We start from the raw sequence: 8431 nt of genomic DNA on the forward strand, positions 1-8431 counted from the left end.
TATATATATAGATAATTTTTAGTGAATACCCACTCAGGTGCAGAGCATGCAACCCACAATACTGTCTTGGAAGTCTACTAGTAGTTACAATATCCAAAATGATGAGATGTACATTAGACCTGGGTGTTAAAAGACAGAAAAAGGGGGAACTTTATCCTAAAATGGGTCAGATAAGCAAACCAGAAACATGACAAGGTACTAGTTATGTGTCTGTGAAGTTCCATCAAGGTGCCCATGTGCTAGCAGCTAAGTGTCTACAGGTTTTCAGATTAGTAAGTGGTTTTAGGTAGGTGTCCACACAGTCACGTGTTAGTTAATAGTTAATATAGAGAAAGAAAGGTGTATCACACACGTCACAATCTGACCATACAGCCTCTCTACAATCAATTTTAGATTTACCAAAACAATGTAATATAAAAAGCTATTTAAACTATCCAATCATTCTGACCCTTGTGCTACAAATGTATTGCTAGATCCAAAGACAGATTGTACAGTTACATTGCAACTCGTTTGCTTAATAAACAGACGGGCAGATGTCCATAAGGCAGTAACAAATATAGAGAAAGGTTGGTAGGCATACGAAAGTAGCTAATATAGGGTAGGTGTCCATAGGTAATGGTAGTGTATGTCTTCATAGGGTAATAGGTAATACTTTGTAGAGTAGGAGTCTATAGGGTAGTAGTTGATACAGAGAACGTTAGGTGTTCAAAGGGCAATAACTATCATAAAGTAGGTTAAGTGTCCAAAGGGCAATATCTAACATAGAGTTGGTTATGCGTCCATAGGATAGTAAATAACATTTAGTAGAGTTGGTTATGCGTCCATAGGATAGTAAATAGCATTTAGTAGAGTAGGTATTTACAGGGCAGTATTATAGAGAAGGGTAGGTGTCCATAAGGCAGTAGCTAATATAGAGAAGGGTAGGTGTTCATATGGTAGAAGATAATACAGAGAAGAGTAGGTGCCCATAGGACAGTACCTAATATAGAGAAGAGTCGGTGTCCATAAGGCAGTAGTTAATATAGAGTAGGGTAAGTGTCCATAAGGCAGTAGCCAATATAGAGAATGAGTCCACAGGACAGTAGGTGACAGAAGGTGACAATAGGACAATACTGTAGGTGATACTTTGTAGGGTAGGAGTCGATAGGGTAGGAGCTAATACAGAGAACAGTAGGTGTTCGATGTGCAGTCGCTAAGAAGAATTGGAAAAAGTGTCCATGGGACAATAACTATCATAGAGTTGGGTAGGTGTCCATAGGACAGTAGATAATATTAGTAGGGTAAGTAGCTAATATAGAGAAGGGTAGATGTCTATAAGGCAGTAGTTAATATAGAAATAGGTAGTAGGTGTCCAAAAGTCAAGTAATTAATACAAAGAAGGGCAGGTGTCCATAAGGCAGTACCTAATGGTGGGTGTAGGTTTACACAGGGTAGTAGATTTTGTACAGTAGGGTAGATGTCTGTAGGGAAGTACCTAATGGTGGGTGTAGGTTTACAAAGAGTAGTAGATTTTGTACAGTAGGGTAGATGTCTGTAGGGAAGTACCTAATGGTGGGGGTAGGTTTCCGCAGAACAGTAGATAACGTAGAGTAGGGTAGATGTCTGTAGGGAAGTACCTAATGGTGGGGGTAGGTTTGCGCAGAACAGTAGATAACGTAGAGTAGGGTAGATGTCTGTAGGGAAGTACCTAATGGTGGGGGTAGGTTTCCGCAGAACAGTAGATAACGTAGAGTAGGGTAGATGTCTGTAGGGAAGTACCTAATGGTGGGGGTAGGTTTGCGCAGAACAGTAGATAACGTAGAGTAGGGTAGATGTCTGTAGGGAAGTACCTAATGGTGGGGGTAGGTTTGCGCAGAACAGTAGATAACGTAGAGTAGGGTAGATGTCTGTAGGGAAGTACCTAATGGTGGGGGTAGGTTTGCGCAGAACAGTAGATAACGTAGAGTAGGGTAGATGTCTGTAGGGAAGTACCTAATGGTGGGGTAAGTTTCCAAAGAACAGTAGATATTGTACAGTAGGTTAGATGGCTGTAGGGTACTAGCTAACAGTTGAGTAGGTGTCCATAGGGCAAAAGCTAATATAGAGATTGGTAGCAGGTCTCCAAAAGGCAAGTAGCTAATGGCAGGGTAGGTTTCCACAGGGTAGGAGATAATATTTAGCAAGGTAGGTAGGCACCGTAGAGTAGGGTAGATGTCTGTAAGGTAGTAACTAATGATAGGTTTCCATAGAGCAATAGGTAATGTAGCAGCAGGGTAGAAGTCTATAGAGTAGTAGCTAACAGTTGAGTAGGTGTCCATAGGGCACTAGCGAAGTGTCCACAAGGAAAGGAAGATGTCCATAAGGTTTCTAGTTTGATGTCCGCATCATGTTAAGAGTCCAGGGGACACTGGTAAAGCCACCACAAGTATTGTATATCAGTCCTCCAGAACTTTTAAGGGACATTCATCCTCCATCCCACTGTTATCACTAACCTGCAGCAGAAGGAAGATGAGCGCAGCTCCCAGGCAGCTCCTCTTGTTCCTCCCCATGGGGACTCCGGCTGTGAGTTCCGTTCTCCGGGCTTGTGACACCTCCTGTACAAAATCCTGAGCGGTATGACTGTCCCGTCCCACTGTCCTCGCGCTCTCCTCTGTGGTGGGCGTGGTGTTTACAGGTGTGGCACCTGGAGAAGTGACTACAGGGCGACGTCACCGGGACTGGCGGACTTGGTATCAGTGGCTTCAGCTTAGTCAACCGGGGGAGTCTCAGTCATCTGGAGAAGAGGAGTGACATATGACACTATCAGGACTATTTAGGGACTATAAAGTGTGTGTGTGTGTGTGGGGGGGGGGTCGCTCCTTTACACACAGGCTCCAAGACCATTGCGATCTCCAGTCGTCCATTAGTGCTAAAAGCTGGGAGTGCCCAGACTACATCATTGACACTGAAATGTGTGTGGAGTGGCGCTGCCTGTGATGGGTTAATCTGCTTGAAACATTTTAAAAGTGCCAAAACATGAAAGAAACGATCAGATATGAGAAGAAGAGACTTTGGCTTGGCTAATACATATACATACATCACACAATATAGGGTAGAGAGAATTTGGCAAACAGGAAGCCACACAAATACGAACAGAAATGGAACTAAAATACACAAAAAAATCCTCTAAATAAAGAGAAGAGCACATGTTGCCCAAAGCTGGCCATAGACGGCACCAATTTCAGCCGATTCCTGCTGAATTAGCCGAAATTCGAGCCATAGATGGCCCTATGGCACCACGCGGCTCCTCAAAAGTCAATTTTAAAACTGACTGACCTGGGTGAAAAGTTATCCAATCAGATGCAGTCATTGTTCAGCAGCGCCATTGTATGCAGGTTGCCGCGAATGCCAGTGTTGCCAGAATGAGAGATTCCGCTATCAACTCTAGCGGTGTATGGAGAGCTTTAGGAGCCCAAAACGTGGAATTTCACAGAGATCAAAATCAGTCATTTAGCGGCTTATACATTTTTTTGCTGTCTGGTTTGATTTCTTAAAAAAAATAAACACAAGGCTAATAGGGAGGGGGGTCCTTTTTTTGGTGGGGAAGGGCACATCCAGCTTCTGTTATCCTTAGAAGCCAATTAATGCCCAGGGCACCCTTAAGGTGATAAAAGAAAATCCAGCTGCACACAGTAGACTGCTGAAACTCTTATAAATCACATGGCATCATAAAGTCACCCCATTGACGCGTTTCACCCAATCATGGGCCAAATCTCATGATTTTGGATGATGCTGTGTGATTTCTAATAAAAAGAGTTTCTGTGGTCTGCGGTGTGCAGCTGGATTTTCCTTTGAATTAGGCTGCAGTGAATGCTGGAGCATGGACGTGTTGTTTTTTTGCCATTTCACAGGACGCACGCAATTTTAAAGCTTGGCGTGTTTGGTATCTCTTTACCCCATGACCTCATCTTTTATATTTCATTAAAAAAAATGGGTATTATATTGTGTTTGTGTGCGCTAAAATTCATTTTAGTGTATTTTATCCTAAAAATATTGATTTGTTAAAGGAGAACTATGGGGTCAGTGTTTTTCCCCATAGTTCTCCTTAGGGTAACGGGAGGACACAAACTAGCGTCCTCCCGTTACCCTAAGCTACAGCTCGCGGTATACTGAGACGCCGCAGCCGGAGCGGATCCCGACTTAGACGACGGGATCCGCCCAGCTGCGTGAGTGACAGCTGGCTCTGCCTATCTAGAGGCAGAGCCAGCTGTACCCTCCCCCGTCCGTTTCGCCAGTCAGCGCTGGCGGATCGGGGCGGGGGGAATCCAGCCCCTCCCCCTGTCACGGCAGAGAGCCGTGACAGGATCGAGAGGTGAGCGAACCCGGTATGTGTTCGCTCACCTCCCGATCTACTGAGCCGACCTGTGACAGTCTCATTGTCACAGGTCGGCTAGAACTATGAGGTGAGTGAAAATCACTCATCTCATAGTTCTCCTTTAAACATTTGCACAAAAATCCTGCAGCAAAAAAAATTGCAACTACCATTTTGTTTTTATTCTACAGGACCTCTGCTTCCACAAATAAATGTTTGAGGAATTTATGCGGTTTTCTAGGGAAAAAATTCAGATTTGAATGTGTATGCAAAAATGAAGAAATCGCTCCAGACAGGAAGTGGTTAAAGAAAAGAGAAAATACTTTGTTTTCGCCTCCCCTGTGCAGTTCAATGCATTTAGTCGAAATGATGACATTTTGCAGCGATCGCCTGATTGTGGCTGAAATTTCAGGGAAATGTGGACTCTGCACTTCACCCGTCCCTAGAGCTGATGTGTTCTCACACACGTAGCAATTTGTTGCCAATTCCAACCATATTTTTATCACTAATATGATTGAAAGAACAAAGGTCCTCCGCCCGTTAACAAATTCGATGGACTGCTAAACGTTTTTTTTTTCAAATTGACAATTTTTTTATTGATTTTTTTGTTCAAATTCAGGTAATACAGGAATAGCAGAAGATATAAACCATAAAAGTGAATCGTTTACCGACCATAGCCACTAGTACGGCACCCGGTAATGCGTGGTAAACCCATTACGACCACAAGTCATTAGTAAGAGATGGTATATGCAACCAGTGTAGGGTAAGAATACATGGACTAGCAAACATTACCGGTATGCAGAAAGAAAAATTGAAGTGTACATTTGCATCACATTCACTATTTGTTTTTGTGCACTACGGGGAGCATTATATCTGCTATGATGGCATATCTCTAAGTAGAGCGCTCTCAGACTGCTAAACTTTGATGAATGTTTTTCAGATTTATATGGAGGATGCTATGGCTGAACTCTTGAAAATTCTTCTTGCCTGGCATCCATGCCAATGAATTGACTTCAATACTTGGAGTGTCTGACCCATTCTGCAGAAAGTGAGGTCTTAGCAAACTCAGGTCTTACCCCAGGGGCGGGCCTAATTCACACCATACCAAACACAGAGGTTTGTTGTTTTACTACCCATCCGGCTGGCAAAGACTTTGTTATGCTTTTTTACTGGATTTACCGTATTTTATAAGACGCCCCCATGTATAAGACGCCCCCAACTTTTCTTACCCAAAATTCAGAAATCAATATTTTAAATGATATTATGTATCACACTTACCTCTGGGCCAATCACTTTATGCTCCGACATTACCGCTCTGGGCACTGGCTACACACTCTCCCCAGCAACAGCTGACGTCAGGTACAAAAGATTTATGATTGGAGGAAAACTGTTATCTTGTCTCTGCAATCCTAAGTTTCACTCGTGAGGCTAGTTTGCAGTGGTATCGGCACTTTCGGCAGTTTCGCAACCGCGGTTCTCCTCTCGGCACCCGTGTATAAGACGCCCCTCTATTTTTAGGTAAACATTTTAATGAAAAAGTAGCGTCTTATACACGGAAAAATACGGTAAATAAAGCCCTTTTTTGGAAATATTACACAATGAAGAGTTTTCTCTGGGTATGAGTATGGAGACACGTCACTCTCTGGAAACCGATCTGAAAAAGACACAGTGAGGACGCTACGGCTCCGTGAGTTACCATACAAGCGCTTTCGGTTGCTTATCACAGCCATCACATCACGGTGAGTGCGCACTTTGAGGGGAGACTTGCGGCATTTGCCTAATCCCCAGCAATCTTCACAAGACCTCCAAGATCCGGTGGTCTCACATCAGCGCACAGATTGAGATAAACTTTTTTGCACCAGGAATGCTATGTGATTATACGGACTATTCACGGTGTTTCAACACTATTACTAATATCTAAAGGGATATTGTGGGGTTCACTATCCACAAATAGTGTATAATCGAACCCTATATACACAGGTGTATGTATAGAGTTATGGGTATATAACTCAGTCACTAATTTTTGCACTGATTCACTTGTATATATTGTCACATACTTACTTTTGTATATGTTTGGCACATATAGTTTGGACACGAGGGAGTCTCAAATGTATATAGTGACCTATGTATATTGATTGATTATTTATTTATTTACCTTTCATCACCAATCATGGTTGATTATCAGGTCGATGGACCAATAGAGTTGTACACATTACTAAGCTATCACCAAGTTAATACACATCCATAAGATTAGCGCTGCATATTCGATAATACACTTACTCCAGATCAGGCAGGGACTCAAAAATGGTTGATGCTTTTGGATCAGCATGGCAGTTAGACAACTAGAACCTCAGGAAAAAGATCAGCAGCAGCGTGACAAAGTTCAGATACTTTAATACTTTTATTGTACGTCTGATGCTCGTCCGCCACACACACATATATACACCGACCTGAATATAGAATAATATGTACACATACTGTACAATATATTGTATGCTAAGGAGCTTCCCAGATAAATGTACAACCTCTGCTAGTACTGTGTGAAAAGAAAGTGTACGAGGAAACCAATTCAATACTATCAGACAGGACTGGATGTCTATGGACTCACCAAACGCTAATTATCTACTGACACATACAGTTTACTGTTACTGGACTCTGCGCCGGCAGCCATGCTGGAATTTGTTTGAAAGATAACACAAAGAATGTCTAATGGTGAAAACCAAACTGTAATATAGGTAGATAGATAGATAGATAGATAGATAGATAGATAGATAGATAGATAGATAGATAGATAGATAGATAGATAGGATATGGATGGATAGACAGATAGATAGGATATGGATGGAGAGAGAGAGAGAGAGAGAGATATGATAGGTAGGCAGAGAGAGAGAGGGGGAGAGAGAGATATGGAGAGAGAGAGAGAGAGAGAGAGAGGTATTAAGGTGGGATAGATAGATAGATAGATAGATAGATAGATAGATAGATAGATAGATAGATAGATAGATCCTTGGTGCAGTGCCCGGGCTCCTGCAGACTCTTACCCTAGCCCCAGGTCCATATGATGGTAATGACCAACCATTAAGGGGCTGGACGAAGCAATTACTGGACTACAAGTGCAGTGACGCCACTATACTTCTCCTTTGAGATTTACAAGTCCTTCTTCTGTGGAGGAAGATGGAACTTGTAGTATTCCATTGTTACATAGTTACATAGTATTTGAGGTTGAATAAAGACATAAGTCCATTAAGTCCAACCTATTGTGTGTATGCATTTATGAGCTGATGTGTGTGTCAGATCCTCAGATCCTGTGACTGGACCAGATCTCAGATCCTGTGACTGGACCTGTGAATGGATGACGGAGCAGAGCCATTTAAAGCCTATTGCATTCTTAAAATCCACTTTAGTTTTACCCCCCATTGGTTCCAATGCATGTAGCAATGTTTTATTTATTTATTACAGGTATTTATATAGCGCCGACAATTTACGCAGCGCTTTACATAGTTGCACGTTCACATCAGTCTTGCCAAAATATGCAGAATTTTGGGTAAATTAAAGTTCTAAGTTGAACTCATCCCTAGTCCCCATCAGTATATTGCGTGGCCCAGAGTGGAAGGCCTATAGAATTTGGTGGTCTTCATATCAATACTCCTCAGGAGCTAGCCAAGAATAGTCCAGGCACTCCATGGAGTCCTCCAATAATAGTCTCTATGTGACCAACAAAACCACTTCAAGGAGGGACACTATTTTATTGAAGTTGTGTGAGCAGACATCTCCTGCCTCTCCCTTCCTAATCAGGAATGACCCTCTGGCTTTTTACATGCCTTTGTCTCATGGCCACCTGAAACTGGGTGGGGAAGGAATTCCATCACCTTAGAGGGCTTGGTCAGTCCCTGAGCTAAGGATCATCTCACAAAAGAGAAATTTCCTCAATATCATTGCAAAAAAAAAAGATTTGTTTTCCTTTAAAATGCTCACCTACCTCTCTGATAGGTGTAAAGTGTATTTACACCCAAAACCAAAACTATAATATATTGCAGCTCACTAGTCCTTAGGATTGGTGGCTGCATTAGTGTAGGTTCCCCTTTATTTTCACATGGTAAT

At 42.4% G+C, this 8431-nt stretch overlaps 1 long non-coding RNA gene across 1 annotated transcript in view; it reads right to left on the reverse strand.

Annotated features, from left to right (window-relative positions):
* Window positions 1-2583, reverse strand: part of LOC108787725 — a 26899-nt gene extending 24316 nt beyond the window's left edge. Inside the window, exon 1 of the long non-coding RNA XR_001941287.1 lies at window positions 2472-2583. This is a non-coding gene — a long non-coding RNA (uncharacterized LOC108787725). The remainder of the gene's footprint in view (window positions 1-2471) is intronic.
* Between the last annotated feature and the right edge of the window lie 5848 nt (window positions 2584-8431).

The sequence above is a fragment of the Nanorana parkeri genome, unplaced genomic scaffold (assembly GCF_000935625.1).
Source record: "Nanorana parkeri isolate BGI_ZX_2015 unplaced genomic scaffold, ASM93562v1 scaffold280, whole genome shotgun sequence".
In the NCBI taxonomy this organism is placed as follows: domain Eukaryota; kingdom Metazoa; phylum Chordata; class Amphibia; order Anura; family Dicroglossidae; genus Nanorana; species Nanorana parkeri.